The 27,765-nt window shown below is 50.8% G+C and overlaps 2 long non-coding RNA genes across 11 annotated transcripts; one reads left to right on the top strand and one right to left on the bottom strand.

Moving 5' to 3' along the window:
- LOC143274517 (uncharacterized) lies at positions 1–3,099 on the top strand. 2 transcript variants are annotated; one of them, XR_013053138.1, is made up of 2 exons: positions 1–115; positions 749–3,099. It is a non-coding gene; the product is annotated as an uncharacterized LOC143274517 (long non-coding RNA). The 2 variants fall into 2 exon arrangements; XR_013053137.1 differs by having other exon boundaries at positions 4–115; positions 933–3,099.
- Positions 9–27,323, bottom strand: LOC107402069 (uncharacterized). Of its 9 annotated transcripts, none has more exons than XR_013053130.1 (7): positions 27,064–27,323; positions 13,368–13,553; positions 5,557–5,701; positions 2,885–2,984; positions 802–2,034; positions 550–691; positions 9–134 (listed from the first exon to the last, which is right to left on the bottom strand). It is a non-coding gene; the product is annotated as an uncharacterized LOC107402069 (long non-coding RNA). The 9 variants fall into 9 exon arrangements; XR_013053134.1 differs by lacking the exon at positions 9–134 and having other exon boundaries at positions 322–691; positions 802–1,272; positions 1,893–2,034; XR_013053135.1 differs by lacking the exon at positions 9–134 and having other exon boundaries at positions 322–691; positions 802–1,343; positions 1,893–2,034.
- Between the last annotated feature and the right edge of the window lie 442 nt (positions 27,324–27,765).

A 27,765-nucleotide genomic window follows, 5' to 3' on the forward strand; every position in this document is an offset into this window, starting at 1 on the left:
GGCTCAGCCGGAAGGAGAAAGGGCCAAGTCGTTCTTCCGGGGAACATCATGCAGAGGGGATCTGGGGAGCTGCGAGGTCTTCCATCCCCTCTCGGCTGACTGGCGTGTTTCAGGGGTGAGTATCGCTTCTGAAGCTTTAAAGGAAAATCCAATAAAATATATTTTTAGACATTTACTCAGCTAGGCTCTGGGCACACCACAGAAGTGGCTGCATCTGTTGAGGACGCTCTGCCTGGGGCTGCTCTCAGGTCCTCTGTGGGTACTGGGGAAGGGGCTCTCACCTCTCTGGCCCGCCCTCCCTCCCTCCCTCCCTCCCTCCCTTTCTTGAGACAAGTTTTCTCCACACAGTCCTGGCTGTCCTGGAACTATGTAGACCAGACTAGCCTTGAGTTCACAGAGATCCTGCCTCTACTTCCTAAGTGCTGGGATTGAAGGCGTGCACCACCATGCCAGCCCCTTCTGATCTTTTTTTGGGGGAGGGGGATTGAGGACTGGAGAGGGTGAGTGACTTGCCCGAGGGAGCACAGCTCACAGACCATCATAGCCTACGGGAATGTGTCAGGACAGGAGTCCCTGTGTGATGAAGAAGCAGCTTTGGCTGTCTCGGGGTGGGGTGGGATCAGGAGTGTGGAGAGGCGTCCATCACCTATATCTGTCAAACCTGCTGAGTGACTGCTGGGCCACCCCACATCTGTGGAGAAAAGGGAGAAGCAAAAGTTCACATTTGATTGAGGTTTGAATTTCCCAGCATGCATCAGTGTCCACTGGAGCTGGAAGAAGGGACTTCTCAGCATTACTCACATTCTGTGCAGACAGGAGCTTTCAGACTTGGTCAGAAAGTCTGCAGATCTGGAAGAGTCTTGCCAAGTGGTGGACCAAGGGCCCCGAGGTGACTTAGCTCTGGTGACAGCTGTGGCTCCATTTCTTCTCAGGCTCTCAGAAAACGGTGTTTGGACGTGTAGACACGAAGGCTGCATAGTGTACTCCTTTCCAGACTGCCACATGGGAACTTGGCTGGGGTGGAGAATGGCTGCAAACGCCTCATGTCTCAATGTGGCTCAGAACCATATGTGCAGATAAGGACCTGGTCACCCCAGTAGGCGTTTGTAAGCAAACATGCAAACGGTCAATGCCCACTGGGCCTTGAGCACATGCAGAGCCCGCCTTTGGCAAATGTTTCGGAAAGGGAAAAGTCCTCACCTTACGGAGTGCCCATTCTGTGGGTGGGGCAAAAGCCATCATGTGGACACACAGAATCAGAAAGCATCAACCCTGCAGAAACACAGGGGAAGAGCATCCAGGCAGAAGAACAGCATGTGCAAAGGCCCAGGGTCAGGAAAGAGCTGTGTGCGAGAGGAACAGATTAGGTATCTATCTGTGCAGGAACAGAGTGGGCTATGAGAGAATGGCAGGCGCTGGTCTGGTCATGTGGACTCCCAGGCCTGGATGAGAACTTGGATCTTACTAGACCCCCAATGGAGGTTGTTGTGGGTAAAAATAGGAGTGACAAAGCCTGGTTTTCCATAGAAGAAATCATCCCGGTTTCTGGATGGAGACTATCTTAGTCTGCTTTCTGTTATTACCTGAGACTTTGTAACATGAAAGAGAAGGAAGAGAAGGGACTCACAGAGATCTGCCTGCCTCTGCCTCCCGAGTACTGGGACTGAAGTCATGCCCCACCACTGCCCAGCTAAGAGAGGAAGTTTAAATTGACTCAGAGTTTGAAAGGCCAGTGCATGGTCCAGAAGAGAGCCTCCCAATTCTTCATCCCATAGCAGAAAAAAGAATGGCAAAAGGAGGCACATGATCAGCTCTCAAGGCATTTGACTCAGTCTAGAGAGAGTAGTCGCAAGGACAGGAAAGACATTGCCCCTCAACTGCACAAAGCTCACATCGTACGATATCACTGGCAGTGGTTTCAGTGTGAAGTTTGGCAAGATGAGCCATCTAGGGCAGATCCAAAGGTGAAGGTGAATGAGGAATGAAGTGGCAGCTGATAGTCTGGACCACGGTGGGGACACTGGAGAAGAGGACCTGGAATGAACAGCATGCACGGGGGTTACTGGCTCACTTTTGTCTACTTATCTCCCAAATTTCAGGCTTCGTGAGACCAGAGAGCATGTACTGCATCCCCCCATCTCTGGTAGCCAGCAGTAGCTGCTTCTAAAATGAATCGTTTAGATCAGTGCCCTGGAGAACTAACGTGGAATGGTGCCCATCACACAGATGGCAGCATTCGCTGGCATCTGTCTCCTGGAGGTTCCCTGCTTGAGCATCTTTTTCAAGCTCTGGGACCATAGACTGCTTTTGAAAGGTTCAGATCCTGATAGTGGGAGACCATGGTTGAAACCCCAGCATGGCCTTTTATAATGTATTTGTTGGCTTTCCTGCATAACAGACAATTCCCAAACTAGAATGGTTTAAAACAGCCAAGTATGAATGGCTTTGCACACCAACTGGATGGTTCCTCAGCTGAATACGCCTGGTGTTGCCCATGGCCATGGCTGGCTACAGGGTCCACAGTGACCTTTACCACTTTGAAATGACAGTTGACACCAGCTACTGACTAAATTTTCTCATTTCTTCACAAGGCCTTGCATCTTTTAATAGGTGAGACCGGCGTCCTTACCCAGCATTCTAAGTCAAGAGAACAGAAGCTTTTAGAACATCCTATCAGTAGAACACTGAGAGAAGAGCCTAGATGCAGAGGAGTGGGAAACAGACTTCACCTCATTGTGAGCAGAGGAAGAGGTATTTCTGGCTTGTTTAACCCACCACATGGGTGTGAGGGCTGGCCCACATCTTGGCCCCTCTGCACCTTCACTGTCAGCTATTGGGGTGAACTGGAAGATCAGAAAACCAGAACAAGCCACAGCCACCTCACCTCGCCGGATCCTCAGCTGGTCTTGTTTCCTCAGACTGGAGGCCTCTGATTCCTCATCCAGAATGGGTCTCAGCTGAACTGCTGCTCAAAAGCATGAATGCTTAACCAGGCCAAATGCTTAACCAGGCCAAAAGCTTCTTGTTCCTGGTCCTCACGCCTTATATATCTTTCTGCTTTCTACCACCACTCCCTGGGATTAAAGGCGTGAGTCACCATGCTTGGCTGTATCCTTGAACACATGGATCTCTGCTCTGGAATGCTAGGATTAAAGGCGTGTGCTACTACTGCCTATCCTCTGTATCTAGTGGCTTTGCTGTTCTCTGACCCAAGATAAGTTTATTAGGGTTGCCGGGCGGTGGTGGCGCACGCCTTTAATCCCAGCACTCGGGAGGCAGAGCCAGGCGGATCTCTGTGAGTTCGAGGCCAGCCTGGGCTACCAAGTGAGCTCCAGGAAAGGCGCAAAGCTACACAGAGAAACCCTGTCTCGAAAAACAAAAAAAAAAAAAAAAAAAAAAAAGTTTATTAGGGTACATAATATTTTGGGGAACACAATACCACCACAGTCAGCAAACTAGGTCTTAGAACATCTGTTTTGTAGAGTTAGTGGTGAGAATGCAAGTGTGTTACATGCAGAGTCTGTAGTGTTTTTACTCTACTGATCTCCTAGAACGCAGTCATCAGGCGAGAACCACTGTTTTTTACCAAGGCAGCTGGAGTGGAAAGTTGGCTACTGGGTGGAGGTGAATGGCTTTCGAGGTTAACAGTAAATCTCGCTATCCCATGGGGTTTACAGTAAACCGCAGCTTGGTGTTGAATTCAAATACCTTGATTTGTAAAGAGCCCTGATCTGTTACTTATGCTCAGTTATCTGTCTTGGTCTGGGAAGAGGGTAGGCCAAACTGTTCCTTGGACTTTGAGTGTGAAAGATTATAGGCAGTTTTTCTCTCTTTCTAGCATAGCCTACAATACCTCTCCAGAGAGTCACGTTAAAACAGAACCAAAGTCAGACCAGCGGGACACGCCTTTAATCTCTGCACTTAGACTGAGGCAGGCAGATCTCTGAGTTTGAGGCCAGCTTGGTTCACAGAGCCAAGTTCTAGGCCAGCCAGGGCTACATAGTGAGACTCTGTCTCAAACAAAGAAACAACCCACTAAACAACAGCAGCGGCAGAAACAACCCAAGCTAACTGTGCCGGTCACAGCCTGGCTTGGAGCTGAGGGAGTTTAGTTTGCGGACATTCTTTCCTTGGGGTACTGGGCCCGGGAGTGGTTGAGGATGGAAAGTCATGGGGCTTCCTCAAGAGCAGAGTCTACTTCCTGTGCTCTGGGTTAGGGTCTGACAACCCCTCACCCTACCCAGCCAGCGCCTGTCCCCAAAGGCTGCTGTGGCCAGGCTGGGGACAGGTCTGTCTTCTCGAGCTGTGGAAACCATTGGGATCTGTAGTGGGTGGGGCTGTTACCACCTGATAATTGACAAGGTTTTTTTCTGTACCAAGTGACCCTGGATGTGGGAGAGGCAGGGGTAGGGGACAGGTGGAGAGAGAAAGAATGGATGTGTGTTTGCTTCTACAGTTGCTGTTCAAACTACACAGACCTTGTGATTTCAAAATGAAATCTAACTCAGAGTGTTCCAGAGGCTCAGAGCCCACTCCCTCTGCTGGCCTCAGAGAAAGGCCTTCTAGTTCTTCCCAGCTTCTGGGGGTTCACTCGTGTTCATCTCCCATAGCCTGTGGCTGCATCCCTCCAGCCTTGGCTTGTGAGTCTCTATGCTCCACCCCTTCCCTCCCTCCCTTGTTTTTGGACAGGATCTCACTAGTCCTGGCTTACCTGGAGCTTGCTAAGTACAGCAGGCTGGCCTTGACTCACAGAAATCTATGTGTGTCTGCCCCACAAGTGCTTGGTTTAAAGGTGTGAGCCACTCACCGCTCCTGGCTCCCCTTCTTCTAAGGTCAGACCCACCACAGTCCAGGGTGGCCTTGTTTGATTACATCTACAAAGATGCTATTTCTGGGGGCTGGAGAGATGGCTCAGTGGTTAAGAGCACTGGCTGCTCTCCCAGAGGACCAAATTCAATTCCAGGCACCCACATGGCAGCTCACAACCATCACATGGTGGCCACAGTCCCAGTGGCTCTGACACCCTCTTCTGGCCTCTTAGATACCAGTCATGGGGCACATCCATCCACCCTGGCAACACACTCACACAGAGTAAATTTTAAAAAAAATTATTAAGATGCTATTTCTTTTTTCTTTCTTTTTTTGATTTTGAGACAGGGTTTCTCTGTGTAGCCCTGGCTGTCCTGGATCTCACTTTGCAGCCCTGGCAGTCCTTGAATTCACAAAGATCCACCTGCCTCTGCCTCCTGAGTGCTGCGATTAAAGGTGTGTGCCACCACTGCCTGGCAGCTGGAGTTTTGATTGAATGAAAGCTTATGGGACATGATTTAACCAGCATGGAAGACAAAACAGAAGCAGATAAGGAGACAACCACCGGTAAAAATGCAAGGCTTTGGCAGTTTATCCTGAGAATGAACAATGCTCTCTTCGGGCTCTGGAAGGGTAGCCACATGATTTGAAGGAAGGCAGAACTACATGACTCCTACAGGGCCAAGAGCTGGGAATCCCAAGGGATGCACCCACTTGGTGCCGACAATCCCTGCTTTTACAGCATACCTGGTTACCCAGGACCCTGGAACTCTGGCCACGTGTCACTGAGAATCTTCGCATCTTGTCCACGTCTTCTGCTTAGTGCCCTGCTTGCCGGCACTCACGACACTCGTCCCACAGGAAGCTAGCCGCCTCAGTCAGCTCTCTGCTGCTATAAAAATACTCAGGTTATTTAAAAAGAAATTTTTTATTTAGCTCATAGTCCTGGAAGGTGAGATGCTCATGAGCATGGTGTCTGCTCTGCTTTCATATGGTCTCACTGCATTTTAACATGGTGGAGGGCACCCTGAGTCCAGATGGTAATGAAGTAGCTTCTACAACAGACTCATCTCATAATTGGGAATAAATGATGGGATGATGGGTGCAGGAAACTGTCAAAATCTGAGAGCTGGGTGGAACCTAGTGGGAGTTGACCAAGTCTCAAGAGGTTCCCAAAGGTGGGCATGTGACATTACATCATGAGACATCAGGTTGAATTTGCTAAGGTTTAGCTAGCACGTGTTGGAATCCCTGAACACACAGTGACAATGTCCCCTGGGCAAGACTCCTGTACCCTTCAGATCCTCAGTTTCTCAGTCTGCAAAATGTAGTAACACACTAGGTGATCTCAAGGACGTTACATGAACTGTATGCACATCACCTGACATTCAGCCAAGCACTATGTAGTGAATCTATATGTTTCGTTTCTTAGCAACACACACACACACACACACACACACACACACACACACACACACTGCTAGATGTGAGACATAGATCTGCTTACCCACAGCTGGAGCTCAGGGGCTCTATATCTTTTAAGGATTTCTATATTCTCAAATACCTTCCACACATTTCACAGTCAGTGCAGTGCATGAGGTCTTCTCCTATAGCTCTGGCTGGCAAGTCTCAGAGAAAATTCTGATTGGCCTATCTGGGTCATGTGACTATCTTAGAGCCTGTCTGGATCATATGACTTCCTTCTTTCTGAAAGAAGGAAGCTAAAGTCCACAGCCATCTCTCATGGTCTCCAGATGTCCAGGGCAGCTTCTGAATGGGAGGAGGCAGGCTGTTATGGTTGCTGAGGTAAATGGTCTTCCATCTACACATTTTATAGTCCTTTATAGTCACCTGTGACAGTCCTTATTGTCCCAACTGCTAAAGGACTGGGGATGACTTCGGCTTAGGAATTCAGAGGTCCTTTGCAAATGAACCCCTCATTCCAAGTGCCCCAAGTTCAGTGCCACCAGTTTCCTGGGCCTCCTGCTGTCACTGACCGGGCTGGGAGGTGGACAGGGGAGGAGGTCACAGTGTCCATCCATGGTCTCTCATCTTCCTGGGGGGAACATTCTAGAACCTCTATGTCTCTCCTCAGTCAGTTCAAGAGTACAGCAGATTCCACAGAGCTAGACAAAGACCTTTACAATGACATCAACTGCTAGAAATTTCCCAGTTCCTAGGGTGAATGCTTTTCTCTGGAGCCTCTTTCTGGTTGGAGCAGCCCAGGAACTCTCCACCAATGAGCAGCAAGGCTGTAAAACCTGGAACTTTATAGCTTAGCAACGAGAAATCTGGAAGAACTCAGGAATTCATTTGAGAAAAGCGGAAGGAAAACAAGAACAAGGGAATTAGCCAACAAGCAAGTAATGAGGCTGTGAGTTTTATTATTACCTTGGCGGCAAGGCAAGGAATGAACACTTTCAGTGTTGATTACTGCAAAAGCCAGTGAGCTATCTTTACGTCAACTCTGAGGCTCATGGTCCCCCAAACACCAAGTGAGCGCTGGGATAGGGATCTGAACGGAGCTAAGAGGGGTAGACAAATTAGGTATAATCACTGAAGACAGATCAGACCTCAGATGTCCCGTCAGACCTTGTCTTTTCTCTGGGATCATCTTCCATCTTGTGATATCAGGGTGACCTGCCAGACAGAAATGAGGACAGGAGACCCTGGTGGGTGTAGAGGGTTTCTCTGACTCAGATGGAGCAGTGAGGGTGGTATTGGTGGGACCTTTTGATGACTCTAGAATGTCATCCACATAACATCCACAGGGGCTGTGAAACAGGAGTGAGCATCAGAGACTTGTCGGCCCCTTGGATGGACAGTCTGGGGATATGGCTGACAAGGCTGGGGGAGACTAGATACTCAGTTCATATGTGTAGATGTGCGTGCGTGCGTGCGTGCGTGCGTGCGTGCGTGTGCGCACGTGTGTGTACATGGGTAGGTCAGAGGCCAGGCACATGTGTCATTTCTCAAAGCTACTTTTTGAGACAGGGTCTTGCACTGGGCACTTGAGCTTACTGATTAGCCTAGCCTGGCCGGCCAGGGAGCCCCTGGCCAGAGTCATCTGTCTCTGCCTCCTTAGTTCTGGGGTTGTAAGTGTGCCACCATGCTCAGCTTTTTATGTGTTACTAGGGGTGGATTTAGGTCCTCACACTTAAGCAGCAAGCACTCTACCAGCCCCAAGGGGATGATAACTAGGTGACCAGATCGACAGGTCCTTGATTAGAACTATGTTGCTACTGGAAGGAACGGGAGGGGCGATAAGAATCTAAATGAGGAAGGAAGGATATGGGTGCAAGGTGATCCTTACCCTGTTGGAGTCTCAAGGGAGCCAGGTCCAAGCCTTGGACCTGCAAAGTCTCTAGTTTGTCCTAAAGTAATGGGAAAATGAGGACTTACTTAGCTGGTGAACTAGTCAGGGTGCTGTGATTTTTAGACGAGAGAGCGCACTTTAGCTATCGGGCAGATGGAATGGCCGTGAGGAAGGATGCTGGACCATGGACCAATTTGAGGGGCCACGGAGGTGACACATGGATGGTCCATGGGTGTCACACACATGAAGCCTCCAAATTCGAAAGGACCTTGTAAAATTGATCTCAATTGGCTTCATCCCCAGAGTTTGCATCTTAGAAAACACCCCTTTAGCCATGTCTGTGGGGTTGAATGTGGATGGAGTAGGAGACAGCTAGGCTTTTCTGCTTTCCCACCTGAATTTCTCAGGACCCCACACCCTTCAGTCCAAGGTGAGCAAGCCATGCCCATCACCTTGCTCCAGGACAGAATGCAATGAAGCTAACCTCTAGCCAGGTGTGGGACTCATGCAACCCAGCACTTAGGAGGTTGAAGTAGGATCTGGAGTTCAAGGCCAGGCTTGGCTACAGAGCATTGTCAAGGCCAGATTAGGTTACATGAATTCCTAGCAAAACACACACACACACACACACACACACACACACACCAAAACCAAAACCAAAACACCCTCCCCCCCCCAAAAAAAAAAACCCCAACAACAACAGAAGAGCACAACTAAAACAAAACCAACAAGAACTAGAACACAGCACTGGTCTGTTTCAGGACTGGAGGTGTAGCAGTTAGTGTGCTCTTGCTTTTCATGTATGAAGCCTGGATTCCATCTCCAGCATCGCATAAACTAGGAGTGGTGGCACATATCTATAACCCTGGCCTGGCACTCTGAAAATGGAATCAGGAGGATCGAAAATTCAAGGTTATCCTCAGCTACATAGCAAGTTTGAGGCTAGCCTGGGGTACATGAGACCATGTCTTAAAAGAAAAATAAAAAGTCAGCTCTCCTTGTTATAGAGAACAGGTTCTCCCTGCTGCTGACCTGCTCTGGCGTCAGATGGGGACTTGGACTCTATGGGCTACGTTTTTCATTTTAAAAATGGAGTTAGGAAGATCTTTGGCCTCTTGGTAGCACTAATTTCCTGCTTTATCAGTCCGCAGGTGGCCAGGCATAGAGGGGAGGAACCATGGGCGACCAGGGTGGTCCTGAGCAGGTGCTTCTCTCCAAGCCTGTGTCTTGTTTCACAGATGGGAGCAGCAGTGAAGGTGTCCTATGCCCTGGCATGGCAGGGGAGCGGTGACGATGAGAAGCAGAGTCAGGAGTTACGCTTGCTCCAGAGGAGCCAGGCTGTTTGTTTAAATTGGGTGTGAGAGGACAATCTGGCCTCACATCTTTCAAGGGTGTTTGGAAGTTCAAGATTACCCTTCACCCCTGAATCTAGCTCCACCAGGTGGAGATGAGGTCCTCATAGACACTGTTCTCTTGATAGAGATCTACTGAGTTTGCTGGGTGGGTGTGTGTGTGTGTGTGTGTGTGTGTGTGTGTGTGTGTGTGTGTGTGTACAGGTGCACAAATGCCATGTTGTATAAGTGGAGATAAGACAACCTTGGGTGTCAGTCCTTGCCTTTCACCTTGTTTGAAACAGGGGCTCTTTGTTTTCTTCTGCGGACACCGGGCTAGCAAGCCCTCTGCCTCCCATTTCCCCTGGAGGAGCATTGCGATTACAGATGTGTTCTCTACTGTATTCAGCTTTACATAAACTCTGGGGATTCAAACCCAGGTCTTCGTGCTTGTGTGGCAAGTGCTTTACCCACTGAGCCACCTCCCCATCCCTGCTCTGGCCCCTTTATATTCTATTCACTTTACAGAAGAGGTCCAGAAAGGTGCACAGGCCCTGGCACTAAGGGCAGGGTCAGAATTGGAACACACATGGTTCAGGGGCTGCCCCCACGCCACTTGGCTACTCCTTCCTTGGTGACCATGCAGGAAGTTCCAGAGAGAAGGGAGTGGCAAGTATGGTGGTGCTGTGAAAATCCATCTGGGGGAGGCTCCAAAGGGAACAACATCATGTCCTGACATTGATGTTGGCAGCCTGGCATGACCCTAGTGTAGGAAGGTGGCTTCTGAAGGCTGGTCCTTACTAGTTGCCATGGAGATGAGGCAGGATGCTTGAAGATGTATCCTACGCCTGTTCCCCAGGCTCACCTGGAGACGCAGTAGTGCACTGGGGAGCTGTGATGGCTGCTCTTGGTTGTCAACTTGACTACAACTGGAATTAACTAAAACCCAAGTATCTGGAAACACCTGTAAGAAATTTTCTTAATAAAATCATTTGAAATAGGAAGACCCATTTCTAATCTGGATATTTGAGGTGAGAAGATGAACCTTTAATTCAAATCTTTTGAGGTGGGAAGCTCCATCTTTAATCTGGCCCATGCCTTCTGCTGGCAGCCGATATAAGGACATGGAAGAGGGAAGCTTGCTCTCTGCCTGCTCGCTCTCACTCGCAAGTCCATTCCTTTCACCAGCATTAGAGCCCACTTCTGGATTTCAGAGTCTACTGAAGACCAGAGGAGACACCAGCCTCATGGACTGAACAACTACTGCGCCTTTTTGGTAGACAGACATTGTTGGACTAGCTGGACCACAGCCTGTAAATCATTTTATATATGTGGGTATATGTATGTATGTATATATAATTATTATATATAGTTAAAATGATAACGTATGGAATACAAACACACACACACACACACACACACACACACACACACACACACACACACACACAGAGTTCTGTTCCTCTAAGGAACCCTAACTAATACAGGAACCAATTTGATATCCTTGAGAGGTCAGAAAAAAAAATAATTTCCCCATTTTTGTGTGTGGTACATGTAGATGTGAATGCTTGTGGAGACTAGAAGTGTATGTTCCATGTCTTCCTTAACCACCACCTTATTTTTGAGGTAGGGACTCCCAGTGAACCTGAGTTTGCTGATTCGGCTAAACTGGCTGCCCAGTGAGTCCCAGGGATCCTGCTGCCTCTCAGCCCATGCACTGATGTCACAAGCACATGTTATAGTGCCTGGCTTTTTCTACAGGTGGGATCCAAACTCAGATCCTAATGTTCATGCAACAAGCAAGCTCCTCACCACTGGGCCATCTCTCTAACCACTGCTGTTAAGAGCTTCCAGCACACACATAGGAGCGGGAAAAGAGGACGAACTCAATAGTCTTGTTCCATGCATATACACCATCCAGCCAATTACAAACACCAGTATATATCAGACTCCAACAGGAAAAAATGCTTTGCCACCATCACCCATAAATAAACAGTAACGCTTTAACACTAGTGAAAACCTAGTCCTCCTTCAGTGTTCCTGGGGCCTCAGGAGTGCTTTCTTCACAGCTGCATGAAATCAGAATCCAGAGAAGCTCAAACGTCACAACAGGTCATGCTGGTTACTTCTCCCCTAATTGACATACAATTCACTCCCCATTTGGTTGTTGAAGAACTTGGACCATGTTATGGTTAACTGGAGTTTGGATTTTGCTTATTTTTGACCTCATGTTCAACTCCCATATTTCTTATATACTGGTACTCAGATTTGGAAGCCCCTTTAGATGTGTGTTTTATTTATTTTAGTGGGACCATGTAGTAGGTGGTTTCACATTCCATTCAAAAGTGACACCTGGCTTCCCTTCTCTAGGATTCTCGCAGCTGCTGTCTCAACCCCACTGTTTGATTAGAAATCACAAAACAGTGCACACTTGGCTTGTGTTTGCTGAGGGGAACACTTCCATAAGCAGTGTCAGTGTGGGCTGGGGTGTGGTGCAGTTAGAGGACAGCCTATCTGCACGAGGGCCGATCTGCCCCAGTGCTGCGGAACACAGTGTGGTGAGGCGTTCCTAGGATCCTGCTGAGGAGGTGGAGGCTCAGAAGTTCACGGCTGGGACAGGTGAAATGGCTTGGTGCATGAAGTGTTTGCTGCAAAGCACAAAGGCCTGAGTTTTGATTCCTAGAACCCATGGAAATGCCAGGCAGGTCACCTGCAGTCCCAGTACTTGGGAGACATACATAGTCGGGAGATCCCCACAGCAAGCCAGCAGAGAGAGACCCTCTCTGTATACAGCAGACATCAACCTCAGGCCTCAGCATGTACACACACATACATATGAACCAACACACATGGGAACTCGTGTAGACATGCACACAGAAGTTTGAAGTCGTTCTTGGCTACAGAATGAGTTTAAGGCCAGCCTGATCTACATGAAACCCTGTGGTCAGTGCTATGATGTCTCAGCAGAGAAGGAAGGGCAAGGTCAGGGAAGCTCTGCCACCTGAGCCATGTGCTGGCTGGCTCATTACAGCTGTGAAGTCTCTGGGTCTGCAGAAAGCTCCAGAACTTTCTCCACCCATCACAGTGAGCGAGATTAGTGAGCCTACTTAGGGCACTGAGCATTTGAATTGACTCTAGGACACTCTAGAAAATCCATTATAAAATTTTATTTTAAAGACAGGATATCACTCTGTAGCCCAGGCTGGCCTGGAACTCATTATGTAGCCCAAGCCGTCTTCAAACCCTCAATCCTCTTGCCTCAGTTTCCTGAGTGTTTGGATACAAGCATGTAACACCACACTTGGCTAAATGTATTTAAATGTACCTAATTTAAACACAAATCATCACAAGTGGCTAGCAGCTACCATTTTGGACAGCCCCTCTCTAGTAAACCCCTCACACATTTCCTTGCACATCTGTAAAACAGGGATTAATGAGTTACTTCAGTAGGAAACCGGGTGGATTTGATCATGTACATAAAGACCAGGGGCACACAAGCCCCCATCAAATGCTTACATCTATTATCAACATCAGCTTGACACTTAAAAAAAAAAAAGGCAAAAATTCCAGAGAAACTCATGGAAAATATCCTTCATTACAGAGGACGGAGGCAGAGAAAACTCCGGGCTATGAGGACTTTACTTCATTACAGGTCCAGTGGTGGCTCAGTAAGTTAAGCAATCACTCCAAATAACCTGTTGCTTTACTCGCCTGCTTGGACCGGTTTCAGGCTGTTTGATTCTTACACAAATGTGAAAGGCGGAAAGGCGAGCGGCGTGTTTCCTTCAGCCCGTCTGGAGCATGCCTGACTGGCAGCAGGGAGGTTACCAAGCAGAGGGACTCTTGAGCAGAACCAAGCCTTTCCCGACCTTGGCTTTGCTATATCCCACTGAGACTCCCGGCAACTTTACCTGCAGCCAAAACACAGCAGTGCTGGGTGGTGCCAGTGGGAAGGTCCCTCTCTCTATGGAGCTTCTGGTGCTGGTGGGATGGTCCCTCTCTCTATGGCGCTTCCATCCTCAGTGGCTCTCTGCTGCTTTAATGTCTTTGCGGTAGAATTTTGTTTCCCTTAGAAACTTGGCATCAGAAGTGTCAGCCTGGGAACATATTTGTTTGTGTAAAATTAAAAAGAAGAATATGTTTTGACCATATTTAAGTCCTAACCATGCTAAAGAAGTAAATACTGGCTGGCACGATGCTACTCACTCTGAGTTTCCCGGCTCGCCTCCTCAAACTCTGCCTTTGTTTACATAACCTAGACTCCCAATCTTGCTGAATGGCTGGTCTCCTCAGAAAACTGCATGATCACCTTGGCAGCCATGGCCATCTGTCCTCCCAGGCCATCCAGGCCCTCTTACCTCACTGAGAATATTGTTTCTCTGCTAGAGGGAAAAGCTGCCAGAAACTGGGGTCCTTATGTGTTCATTGTTGAGGGGCATGTGAGTCACACGACCTTTCTGAAGGGCACCAGAGAATCGATGCAGAAGTTAAAAACGTACAGATCCTCTGATGGAGACATTCCACATCTTGGGTTTGTACTTGCGCCAAGGAATGTATGTGTCAAGTCCCGGAGTTAACACAAATGTTGACCAGTAGGGGACATTAAATATGGTGAGATGCTGGGCGCTACTGGTGTGGGCTGGCCCTGGGAGCTGCGTCTTCCAGGTAACGGCCACACTCTGGACTTCACTTCATGACAAAACAAAGGGCACCTGATCTTGCCCATAAAATTCATATCAACTGTACAAACCACAAATGGTGGTACTTCCTTCATGTGCAGATGTGTGAAGTGTGGAGGCCAGAGGACAACGCTGGGTGTTCCTCAAGTACTGTCCAGACAGGCTCTCCCACTGATCTGGATCTCTCCAATTAGACTGGATCGGCTGACCGGCAACCCTTTGCCTCTCCAAGCTGGGTTTGCAGGCATGTACCACACACCCAGCTGTTTCCATGAGCTCTAGGAATTGAACTTGGGTCCTCAGACTTGAAAAGAAAAAGCACTTTACCAACCGAGCCTTCTCTCCAGCTTGGTGGTTACTGTTTAGAAGGTGAGGGTGGACTTGGAGTAAACTTTTCGTTTACTTGGCATGTGTGTGTGTGTATGTGCACGTGCATGTGCCATTGGCACATACCACAGCACACGTGTGGAGTCAGAAGACACGCCGTGGGAGTCCCAGGGATGAACTGGGGTCCTCAGACTTGGTGGCAAGCACCTTTATCCACTGAGCCCTCTCACAGCCCCTCCGTTCTCTTTTGTGTATCTTTTTCTCTTAACCATAAAGACTACATTTTAAAATTATCTGGGATAATTAAAAAACATTAGTGGGGTATTAAAAGTCACTTCTGGCTAGGTGCAGTAGCAAATGCCCATAATCCTGGCACTTACATGGCTGAGGGCAGCCTGGATTAAAACAGGAAGATCCTTTCTCAGAGAGAGGGTGGCTGGGAGGGAGGGAAGATGAGATGGGAAACGTTCATTCTGCATCCTGGCTGAAACAGAATAATATCCAGCTCTCTTTGGCCACATGCCTGTCAGGCAGGGGAGGCACCAGGCAAGGACTTACATCTGTCTTGTGGCTCTGATGCAGTGTGCCCAGCCTGGGGGGCCTTATGTTTCAGTCACACGTAACAAACAAATATCCCCAGACCCCCTTCTTCTCTGAGTCCCTGGCTGGATCCTTTACCCACCCCAACCAGTCTGAATATCCCTTCATGACAAAGGACCGATGCATCACCCCAGCACTTTGGAGGCTCTGAATCCCAAAGTACTGAGTAGAGATGATGAGTCCCGGGGACAAGAGTCTAGGTGAACATGGGAAATGAGGTTTGTGGGCTGGTAGAGGCTAGCCCTTGAGAAAGATAATGGTCTTCTGTTCTGAGCTGGGAGGCATCGGCTAGCCACCTGCTTCATTGGGACCCTGGATCTGCGAAGCTCGGGCCGTCTGCTCCCTTGTGTGCCCATGTTCCTGAAAGTGCAGCCCCATCACCTGCTGGAGTATCTAAACACACTCAGGAGCTAGGGCTAGAGGTTGTGGCCAAATACAGCTGCTGAGGCTCTTGGGGGAAGGCCTCAGACAAATGATTGTTTTTTAAGTTCTTAGAGCCTACAGGTTGGATGGAGTTTGGATCTTGACATACCAGGGGACACCCCACTGTCATTGGAACCACTCCGGGGGTAGGATGAGGCTTGCTCACGAATCTCCTGGGTACCAGAGGTAGGACGAGACTTGCTCACGTGTCTCCTGGGTACCAGGGGTAGGATGAGGCTTGCTCACGCATCTCCTGGGTACCAGGGGTAGGATGAGGCTTGCTCACGTGTCTCCTGGGTACCAGGGGTAGGATGAGGCTTGCTCACGTGTCTCCTGGGTACCAGGGGTAGGATGAGGCTTGCTCACGTGTCTCCCGGGTACCAGGGGTAGGATGAGGCTTGCTCACGTGTCTCCTGGGTACCAGGGATAGGATGAGGCTTGCTCACGCGTCTCCTGGGTACCAGGGGTAGGATGAGGCTTGCTCACGTGTCTCCTGGGTACCAGGGGTAGGATGAGGCTTGCTCACGTGTCTCCTGGGTACCAGGGGTAGGATGAGGCTTGCTCACGTGTCTCCCGGGTACCAGGGGTAGGATGAGGCTTGCTCACGCGTCTCCTGGGTACCCACGGTTTACATCCTTGTATCCGCTGTACCTTCTTGTTCTGCTCACACCCTGTACAGTCACAAAGGGACCTTGCTGGCTCTGACATTGTAGTTTGGAAAAGACTCTGAAGTAGTGGTTTCCCCCTGAATCCTTTGAGTTACAAAGCTGGTCTAGCCTCACCCAGGGCTCCTCCCTTCCCATGCTACACTGCCCTACTCTAGATTCTGTCCAGCTCTCCTGTCCTCTCCAAACTCCACCCACTGAAAGTGTGAGACAAAGGGAAATGTTAAATTTTAGGGCTGGAGAGATGGCTGTCAGTAAAAATTATGCCTTGCAAATGTGGGGTTCTGAGTTCGAATCTTTAGCACCCGTGGAAAAAATGAGCGTGGTGGTGTGCACCTGTATTCCACAATGATGAGACAGGAGGCAGAGACACGCAGATCCCCGGAAAATATCAGACCAGATAGCCCGGCTCAGCTTGATAAAGTTCCAGACCAATGAGAGTCTCTCAAAGGAGATGCAAAAGGCATGTGCAGGTCCATATGTGATGCTGTCCTCAGACTGCCACATGATCTCTGTGCACACAAAGTCACATGTGCACACACACAAATATGAACGAGGCAGAGAGGTGGCTCAGTGATTAAGAGTGCTTACTGCTCTCTATTGGAGGATCCTGGCACCAGCATTGGGTAGCTCACCAATGTCTGTAACTCTAGCTCCAGGGAAACTCTGTACCCCGTTCTGGTCTCCATGGGCACCTGAATACACATGTACACACACACACACACACAGCAGAAAGAGTAACAGAACACTGGCCAAGAGGCAGCATACTGAGAGGAGGACAGGAAGTGGAGAGGACAGAGGAAGCAAGCTGAGGCCTGCACTGGAGCACCTGGACAGTGGGTATCTGCTGTGTCGTCTCGGGAACCAGCAACTCCACTGCTAGCAATATACCCAGGAGAAATAAAGGCATACATTCATACATGAACATTCACAGCTGTATTGCTCGTGACAGCCACAAGTGGGCCACAGGTAGCCATCCCTGGAAGGGAACAGTCCTCAGGCACAGCCGAGAACGATCCCATGCATGAAATGCCAGACAGTAGATCAGTGACTGGCAGTGACTGGGCAGGATGACAGGCAGGTGACGGGAGGCTCTGAAGCTCATTTTGATGACGGCTGCATGACATGACACTGAATACACCCAAGACCATGACTGCCACATTTTCAATGTGCATGTTTTCATGCTAAGTGGATCACTCAATAAAGCTGTCAAAGTCCCATTCTGTCCTTCTCCTGGGTGCTGAGGTTACAGGCATACACCATCATGTATGGTGTCTTTTGAGACAGGGTCTCACGATCTTCCTGCCTCAGCCTCTGGAAAGCTGAGTTATACTCCTGACTTATTCACTACACTGTCTTATGTAACAGCCCAGAAACCCTGAGCCATGGCCCCTGCCGGGTCTCACACCCACTCCGAAAGGAAATGAGTGTCTTTAAGTGTACTTAGCTTCTTCCCCTGGGACAGGCTTCACAGACCCAGCCACATAGGCCTTTAACCCCACAGAGCCTGTTAAACACCAGTGTCCACTGAACAGTGCTGGTGTTGGGGCAGGTTTGGGGTCACGGGGAGGGTCTCAGCAGACCTCAGACTCTGCTCTCACAAAGCTTCCCAGGAGCCAAGCAGTGCGGCAGGAACTGACCCTGCTTCCCTAGAAGGGGTCAGTTGCTTAGGGAGGCTCCAGTCAGAAGAAAGAGTAATCTATGATCCACTGAGTTCCTATTCCATATGGTCTCAAACCTCAGTGGAGAGGGGACCTGGCCTGCCCTTAGCACCCACCCTGCCCTCAGCATCCCCCTGCCCTCAGCATCCCCCTGCCCTCAGCATCCCCCTGCCCTCGGCATCCCCCTGCCCTCGGCATCCCCCTGCCCTCGGCACCTCCCTGCCCTCGGCACCCCCCTGCCCTCGGCACCCCCCTGCCCTCGGCACCCCCCTGCCTGTGAGAAAGACAGGCAGGCATGTGTATGGACAATCGATCCTAAAGTGAATGTCATCTTCTCCTGGAGGCTTCCACCCCATTACAAAACACTAGACTGAAAGCTGGGGATGTAGCTTAGTTGGTAGAATGCTTGCCTAGCATGTGTGGAGACGCCCCCTAGTTCAAGGCCCAGCACAGCATAAAACTGAGTGTGACCTATAATCCCAGCACTGAGGAAGGGCAGCCAGGCAGGAAGATCAGAAGTTAAAGTCCAGCCTGGGCTACATAATCAGTTCCAGGCCAGCCTGGACTAAAGACTGTTTCAAAAAGTAAACCAATAAAACACATCAAACACTGGATTGATGAACTGAAAAATTACCCTGGGCCCAGATGTACAAACTACTTATAGCAGAAGAATGGCCATTTTGAAGTCTGTTACAGCGAGGCAGGACAGACTAACTTGCAAAATAAAAATATGGGGCTCCTGGTTCCAAAATCATTAAGTTCAAGACAGCAACACTACAAGACTGACCCAAGTGTGGACCCCAGGCCTTTGGGGACCAGCCCAAATCTAGGCTCAAATGGCTTGCCCGACAGGTGAGTGGCTACGAGCACATCTCTGCAGAGGTCTGAGTCCCCATCTCATCCTCCAGTTGAAGAGGCCCACCTAAGGGGCAGAGAGGCTCTTGTGTAATATTCGTCCTGGGGAGAGACTCTGTCATGTCCCGATATCATCCACCAGCCTGATGGGCGACTACAGCTGACTTCTAATGATAATTTGTATATATTATTATGACGTCGTATTAGCCAAGGCTCACACAGCACACACTGTGTCCAGTGCTGTTCTCGGTCTGTACTGACATCTGTTGACCTCATTCCCACTGCTCCCCATGTCTGTCTCTCTAATACAGACAGGGAAACTGAGGGATAAAGTATTGTCACTTGCTAGAGGTTGTAAAGCCAGTCCTTAGAAGAGCCCAAATTCAAACACAGAACAGTTCGATCTCCAGAACCCATAAAAAGCAGCCTGGTGTAGGAGCAGGTCTTTATAACCCTGTCCTGCGGTGAGGTGAAGACAGGAAACTCCCTGGAGCTTGTATCCAGCCAGCCTCACTCGATCAGGATCTCCAGGTTCAGTGACAGCCCTGCCTTTAAAAAGTGTGGAGAGTTCCAAGTTGGGGGCTGGGGGGACACAGAGAGACAGGTGCACACACAGAGACAAAGACACAGAGACACTTGTTTTAGTGACAAGCCATGGTGCTGTAGGCCACGCCTACAGAGGCCAGAGCACTGGGGTTTCTCCAAGTTCAAGGCCAATCTAGGTTACAGTGTGAAACCCTGTCTCAAAAAAAAAAAAAAAAAAAGTCCTAAAAGTTCTCCCCAATGTGTGGGTGGAAAGGTATGTAAAGGGTGCCCCCAGGGCCCTGCCCTATCCTGGCAGGCTTGTAGGATGGGGGAGCGTGTGCTCTGGCAGCTGGGCTGGCAGCTGTCTGCTGGCCTCTGTACCTGCCCCAGCTGGCCAGCCAGCCCTCTGGCACTCCCACCCCATGACACAGCATAAAGTGTAACCAGAGCTGGCCCCTTGCTGAGGCCTGTTTCCCTCCTCACCACCCTGGGGGGATCGGCTGGGAGCTGGCTCTTGAGCCCAGCTCAGCATACTCTGTCCCTTTGAACTGGCACCCTTCAAGGCCAAGAGCAGTATGGTGCCCCTGCCTATCCTGGTGCCCTGTCCATGAAAGCTCTGTGTGGTGGCGCCTTGACCACCTGGTGGCATGTCCAGGAGGTTTGAGTCTTCCCATTTCCCAGAGAAAACAAGTTCACAGAGGAGCCAAACAAAGAAGGAGTTACGTCACCCCTGAGTGAGACAAACCAGAGCCACAGATGAGACTGCATGGAGTGGCCCTGGGGACAGGGAGCTGGAAGGTGGCTCTACCTCACCAGCTTTGTCACAGCTGGAGTCGTGATGAGTTTGAATTAGCTCTCTCTGCACCCTCACCACCCCTAGGAAACAGGCGTTTTAAAAGTTGACCTAGGACACCGTACAGACCATGGAGCTGGATTCACCTCGGGCTTGCTTCGTGGCTTTCTTTCAAGAAACCCACTCCAGCCAGGGAGGCAGAAGTAGGCAGTGGATCACTGTGACTTTGAGCCTAGTCTGGTCTCTATATCAAGGTCCAGGCCAGCTTAAGCTACATAGTGAGACCCTGTCTAAACAAAGGAGGGGGCGGGGTGAGGAAAAGAAATACTCTCATTCTTTTTAAAAATATAAATTCATGTGAAATATCCCCACCCAAAGTGGAAACCAACCAGCTGCCATAACTAAACGTTTACTGTGCAAAGAAATGCCTTTTAGCATAATTCATTACTTTAGACACAATTCACTTAAAATCACCTAGTGGATATGTTAAGAGACTTGGAGAAACTTCTGCTCTACACCATGGGTTTCAGGTGTGAGGTACTGAGGCCCGCATGGGTTGAGTTACTTCCCTGTAGTGACACAGAGAATCCCAGTGCTTAGAGAGGATATGGCTAAGCAAACAGGCTGCTTCCAGAAAACCATGCTTGCAGCTGAGCTGTGGCTTCTAACCTCTCCTGCCTGAGTCATTTGCATGTATTAGTAAACCTGAGTGTCAATACTAATTAATACTGTAGGAACTGACCTCCCATTCCTTCAAGCTATGTCCAAGAAACTCTGAGGCTAGTTCAGGGAGTATAGGCCCTCGGCTGGCAGGATGAGAAACTGAGGCAGAGTTGGGAAAGAGTCCTGTTTCTGGAAACTGGCAGGCGAAGACTTTCCAGCCCCGCCCCGCCCCCAGTGAAGATCCTAGAAGCCCTGGAGGGCCCTGGCCTGCCAAACTGGTAACTCTGGCTTCTCCTCACTGTAGCCGCCTCCCTACATCCCCAGGAGCTGAGGTGGACGGCAGCCACAGCCAGCCTTTTCCCAGGCCTGAGCACCATCATTTCACCCCTGGAGGGCAAAAAGCACGTTTAACACGGCATCTTTTTATTTTCCATGGGTTTTGAGCGCGGCGAGGGGAGGTCTACCCCAGAACCCGAGGAGCTGGGGCAGGGGCTCAGGGAACACTTTCTCTTCTGTGAGCTGCTGGCAGCTCTCGCAGCCGCCGTCTTCCTGGCCCAGGGACCCCCGAGGAATACTGCAAGAGCAATAAGGATTTTTAGGGGCATTATGATAGCGGAACGGAAACACATCTGCCCCCAAAAGTCCCTCATTTTCCCTGCGGTAACCAACCAGCTGGCAGGAGGTAGAGGCTCTCCGAGGCACCAAGAGCCAAAACTAAAAAGGAAAAAATGCAGAAAGTTAAAGCAGACTTCAGACAAGTGAACCTTTCGAGGGTGTGTGGTGCTAGGCACTGTCTCCCAGGAACCTCAGCGTCTTTGCCACAACTCGCTACATGTGTTTCTAGGCAGAGTTTCCATACAGACATGCCTCACTCAGGCCAAGTGCGGGGAACCAGGCATCGGAGACGGCCCCCTGCCCCCAGCAGGCTCCAGAATTGATCACATTGAGATGCCCTGAAGCAGAAACTCACAGGGGCCTGCCCCTTTTTCCCCAAACACCAAATATTCATTCCTGGCCCTTGCTGATGAGCAGAGAGAACAAGAGATCCATCAGGGCCTCCCTTCCTGCATTATGAGAGAAAGTCAGCTGCCTTGGAGGCTGGGATGGAAATACCTAGGTGAGTGGCTGGTTCCATGGCTGGCCCTTGGAGGGTGCGGGCTTAGGGAAGGGCCACTGGGCATTTATAGCTGATGGGGCATAGTCACTGTGAATGCCCACAAACCCCCTTGAGGTCTGGCCACTAAGGTCTGGGAAAGAAGAAATCCACAGCAATGTCATCCCCAAGACATCTGACCTTGGAGATTTCTACTGGTGTCCCACAGGCCGCCTAGCACCCAAGGGCTTCACAGGGTTGACCTGTCCCCAAAGGTTTCTCTCTCAGCAGTCTGACCTATCACGCTGGGCCATCTCGGAGAAGAGGCAGCTGAAAACAGCTGGGCTGGTGGAAGTGAGCTTATGCCACCAAAGCCTTCCCAACACGTTCCCAGCACTGGCTGGGTGGCCCCAAAGCGCTGGTGCAGCCTCCAGGCATCTGGGTCAGGCCTGAGGCTGCCACCCCACCTTCACCATGTGACGGCCGGCAGCACAGCCCAGAGCTCTCCTTCCAGGCAGCACCTAAAATATTCTTTGGGTGAACGTGATGCTAAACATGGCCTGGCCCGTGAGCCCTGGCTGGGCCCTTTGAATGCCATGCTGGGGTACACTGAGGAGCCCAGGAGCCATCCTGAGGCCTGGAGTTCAATTAGTAGGACCAAATGAGAATCCCAGGGGTTTGGCTGACTCACACTGGGCCCAGCTTCCCGGGGCAGGTGGATCGGCCAAGGCTGAGCAGGCTGCAGACCCCCTTCCCCGCAGAACTTAGGCCAGCCTACCCACCCAGGCCTCACACTCAAGCCTGGACCGAGGTGGCTCCGGTGTCCCCCATTTCTTTGCCCATCTGGCCCTCCCTCTAGGTCATCAAATACCCTGCAACCTTCTCCCCACTTCTAGGCCCGCAGTTCTGCCTCTTCAGGTCTAGGCAGGGAAGGTTCATCTCCCAAGAGTACACCAGGCTGCCTGGCTGGGGGAGAGATTGGCAAAGAATTCCACAATGGCTAAGATGGGTCATAGGGCACCCCAACCTCACTCACCACCCCTGGACAGCAGCGAAGGCTTTACTTGGCTACAAAAGCACAACTCTGTAGTGGAATTTTCTAGAACCTTGTGTGTGTTCTAGAAGCTAAGTGCATCAGCTTCATGTGTTCCCTTCTGTGTGTCCAGAAGGAACCTATCCTTCTCCAGAGTCCACAAGGTCACCAAGCTTTTGAAGCTAGCGGGGTCTCTGAGAGGACCAAACACCCACATTCTCACTAAACTGCTTCTACCCAGACCCCAGGCGAAAGACCTGCAGGCCACTATCTGGAGCTTATTTGGGCTCTAGTCATAGCAATAAGGCCATGCCTGGGCCTCAGCTGGCAGCAGTCCAGGCTGTCTTGGGTACTAATGCCAACAGGCCCCAGGCACAGCTCTCATGGCTGAGTCTAGCAGAAGAGCCCTGTTTGCTGAGGTCTCAAAACTTGGACACTACATTGAAACTCAGCAGCTCAGCTCACCCTGTGCCTGCGTGGCCTTCTCTCCCCACCTAGGGTAAGGAGCTTGCCTGTGCCTGTGTCCGCCATGTCACCTTACAGGGGCTCTCCCTGCACATCACTACCTTGGTGTCCCTTTCCTACTACGGTGCATGAAACACTGGGGGAAAGTGGACTCTGGGTCTGTACAGCTCCATGTCCTTTATGAGGAAAACAATGACAGACTGGAAACGTCATATCTGCCCATGTCCCCACAGCTACGGGCTGTGAAGGCCACAGCAGAACACTGGCAGCTATGGAAAGAAGCCATGAGGTGCCCGGGAGGGTTGGCCTGGCATGGAGTGAATAGAGGGACCCCAGAGTCTATTGCTCCCATTCCCCCAAGCCCCTCTCCTCAACATCTCTTTCCCTGAGAAATCTACAGCTGTTTATGACATGCTTGTGTGGGTTGAAGGGGTTCATTTTCATCTTGTTCCAAATCTGAGGAGCAAGAAGGACTTCAGGTTAGAATGCACCTTCAGTTCGATGAAGTCTTCTCCGATGAAGTCTCCGCTGTGTGTGTTTTCTAGTAAGTGGTTCTGAAGTGGGGACTCGTGTACCTGACTAATTTTTATTTTCATATCTAAAATAGCCATTTACTAGCTCAGAGAGCTCTAAGTTTACCTCACCCGAATCTTCTTGTTTATTTACAGTGCTAGGGTTGAACCCAGGGCCTTATGCAAAATAGGTAGAATTACACCCCAGCCCTTCTTTCAGTCAGGCGAGGGGGCAGGCAGGGAAGCAGTGGTTTTCCCAGCTTGAGCCATGTATGCACATTAGTTTTGAAGGGCCCACCCTTTCCATCTCACCTCTAGTCGTAATTATTGACATATTTTCTGTTGAAAATTTCCCCTGTATATATTGCAAAGGAACCAAATTCAAAGTTGCTCCCTCCATCTGCCCCCCCACCTGCTCTAAATCCACACTCCGTGCATGATGAGCAAGGAGATGGGTGGCGGGAAGCAGCAGCTGCTTAATGAAATTTTACGCAGACAGGCCAAGGGAGAAACACCTAAATGTACTCAGAGTACTCAACAGTTCCTTGTTGGATTTTTTTTTTTTTTCTTATTGGCAGGGGAGGGAAGCCGGGTGGCAGCTAGAACACGCTTTGCTGATTTCGTGACTGACCTCTCACTGCAAAGAACTGATTTATAATCTCCTTGCCACGCTACTTTACCTGTTTGCAAACTCTGGTTGGGGGCAGGGAGCAGTTTGCTAAATATATTCATAATTACATGTGTGGACCCACAGAGCCGAATGTAAACACTGCCCTGTGCTTTGGGTATGCTCACCTTAAAAACAGGGATTGGTTCACATTTAACACTAAATTCTGCCTGACTTTCTACATTTTTAACAATTCCATAATTTTCACCTTCTGCTTCATCACCTCCATGACAGCCCCTGATCTGAGCTCATCATCTGATGCTCCAGGCGCATTCATTCACAGAAAACACTCTATTTGTACAAGTATGGTTAAAGGCTAATTTGCTGAGATTATTTAGCAGAGGCGATAGGATCTGGCTGTCTCTTCAAGGTGGCAAGTGAGTAAAGCACCACCACAGCTCACATGTGGCCATCGCCCACGGGTGAGCTACAGCACCACCACGGACTCCTGGAAACGGTGTGGACTTGTCAAACCTCGTAAGAAAAACAAGGGACGCTGGAATGAAAGAACGTTTCTTGTCTGCCAAGGCAGCACAAATGTCATCTGTGTGTCCGTGTGCCACAAGGAGCAAATCACTCAATCTGCTATCAGGGGCTCAGTTCAAAAGCTACTGAGGCATTCTATTCCCTACTGTGAACGCTTAGTTTAAATTCAGGTTTGCAAATAGCTCAGGGTGTGTAGATGCACACACCCTGTGTACTGTCTTACCCAACAGAGGTGTGTGTGAACACAAAGGTGAGAGTCCAGAGAGGGACATTTGCTCTGCCTTATAGATGCCTCCTCAACTCATTGTCCAGATTTTCTTACAAATGCTTTGTTCAACATGGAGTAGCAAAGAATTACAAATTTGTGGATCCAGGTAGAAGCGAACAGCTGGCTGCTTGCTCCTTTGACAGGTAAATCGAAGTCTCATAGCATTATGGTTTATCTCAGTGGTGTTTAGGGGTTTCAAGCTACAGTCCACAGAGTCGACCATTTCCTACTGGTCTTGTCCACCCAAAGGCCTCATGAAGCCTCTTGGGATGTGTGTAGAGACTGTATGTCCCCTGTCTGCTGTCTTTTGCCTCTCATGGAGAGGGGCCACTGCAGGTTTGTACTGAGAACAGAGCTAGATAACAATACCTCCCACCCCAAAACAGCCTTTCCCTTCTTTCTCTGCGGGGGGGTTTAGTTTCAGACCGGTAGCCTGGGGGTGTTGGCCCTCACCCTCCATCGGCTGCCAGGGCCTGAATCCTTTGCAGTTAGGATGACCCCAAAAGCGGGACTTTGTGGGCCAGTTGGATAAAACACAAACTCATCTCGCCCTCAAAACCCCGATCCTGGGCCCACAACCTCGGGAGCCTCTTTTCTGAAGTGAACCCCTTTGTGGTTGGCAGGTCCCAGCAGCCTGGCTAGCCTCAGAGAAAGGGTTGGGAAGAAGGCAGAGTTACTAAAAATGCCTGCCTCTTTCTGCTGGAAGGAGGTTGTCTCCCCCAAAGCCAGGGGGTCGCTGTGGAGGGAGAGATACCGTATCTACCCCCGCCATCGGTCCCACACAATCAGGCCTGAAAACATTCCAGCAAATACCAGCTGCCGCAAGGTCCTTTATCAAGCATAAATCCAGTGTTTGAGGGGCCTCGAATACCTCACCCCATCCCACCTCCAGCTAAATAAAGTTCCACTTATGCCCTTAATTGTCGCTCATTAAAGTCAAATTTGCTGCTCAGTCCAGATTGGGAGAAATTATTTCCATCTTTAATAGCTCAGTTAGCCTTTGGGTTCCCAAGAGGACACCATCCCAAGCACACCTTTTCTCCCCATTTTAATCCCTCCCTTTTTCACAACTTCTCCTAAAAATAAATTATAAATATGGATGTGTCCTCAGAAGACGTGAGCGGCACATTCCTCTGCTCCCCTTGGTGGGGTTGGAAGCAAGAGAAACCAGGGCCGCCAGTCCCTCAACACCAATCAGTAAGTTTTCTTCCTAACCACCTCCCAACTTGGTGTCGTTTCAGTCCCAGACATTCGGATCCTCGCCCCGAAACCTAGTTTTAATCTATTTATTTTACTCCAGTCGGGTTAGGCTACAGCCAAAGCGCTAAGGCCAACTGCTCCTAGAGGGAGGGCCCCCCTAACTTTATCTAGGGGAAGGTGGTAAGCTGTTCCAGACTCTCGGGGACCTCCAGCCGGGCCCCCGGACGCACGTGGAGTGTCGGGTGCGGCGGGGAGCCAGCAGCCTTGCTCTGCGCGGCATTGATATCGGGGTCACGCAGCAAGTCAGTTTCACGAATAGGTTTTTCCGGGGTGGGGGCGGGGTGGCTGGTTTTCCACCTCCCGGTTCATCTCCAAGCCCCAGCGTTAAGGAAGTGGGAGCCTCGCCTCGCCCCTGTCCCACCTCCTGGCCTCACACACGCCCCTCTGGGGAAGGGGTTCTGGTGGGGTTAGCGTCTCCAGACGCCAGGGTGGCGGCAGCCTAGACAAGCTTCGAGCTGGGTCCTGAAGAGTCGAGGGCGAGCCCTCGCTTCTACCTCCCCGCTCTGGTCCCCACCCACCCAGCCGGGCAGACAGCCGCCCCGCACCCCACGCCCCAGGCCTGAGCACCCACCTGCCGCGCTCCCCACCCCAGCCGGGGCAGGGAGCTGTGCAGGAAGAGCCAGGGCACTCACCGCGCCTCCTCCTGGGTGCTGGGAGCCCCCCGGGGCTGTGCCTTTTGGCGTCCCGGCGTGCGCGGGGCGGGGTGCGCCCCGGGGCACTGCAGCCTTTCCACACGATCCTCTCGGCTGCACGCGGGGACTAACGAGGGTGAAGGGGGACTTCCAGAAACAAAAAGCAAAACCCAGCCCCCTCCCCAACCACGCTGGGAGAGACAGGTTTTCCTGCAACCTAGAGCAGCGCGCCGAGCCCACGGGGCTGCACCCGGCCTCCGCGCCTGCCACAAAGCCGCGCCCCCGCCCGGGCGGCCCCCGCCCCCCCCCCGCGGCCTGGCCCCCGCCCCCCCAGAGCCCTGTGGCCGGCCCGAGGCGGGGGCAGGGCGGGCCGGGGGTTGGCCACACTAGGGAGGCGGCTCCTCTCCAGCCCGGCCTCGGAGAAGGCTCCAGCTTTCCAGCTGAGCTCGTCCGCCCCAGTGGCTAGGTGGGTGGGGGTGGCTGGGGAAAACCTTCCTAGAAACCCTGTCCAGATATAGTCCACGGACACACACATTCCTAGAAATGTGGCCCGGGCCATGTCAGTAGCGACCCTTGCGGGGGATGCTGAGAGGGACACATCGGATCCCCGGGTCCATACTAAAGGAGGGAGAAAACTCCCCACTTCTAATGTGCCAAGAGAGGGGGGTGCCACCGTGCCTCGCTCTGGGAGGTTGCGGGTGC

This window comes from Peromyscus maniculatus, chromosome 8, assembly GCF_049852395.1.
Source record: "Peromyscus maniculatus bairdii isolate BWxNUB_F1_BW_parent chromosome 8, HU_Pman_BW_mat_3.1, whole genome shotgun sequence".
Lineage (NCBI taxonomy): Eukaryota > Metazoa > Chordata > Mammalia > Rodentia > Cricetidae > Peromyscus > Peromyscus maniculatus.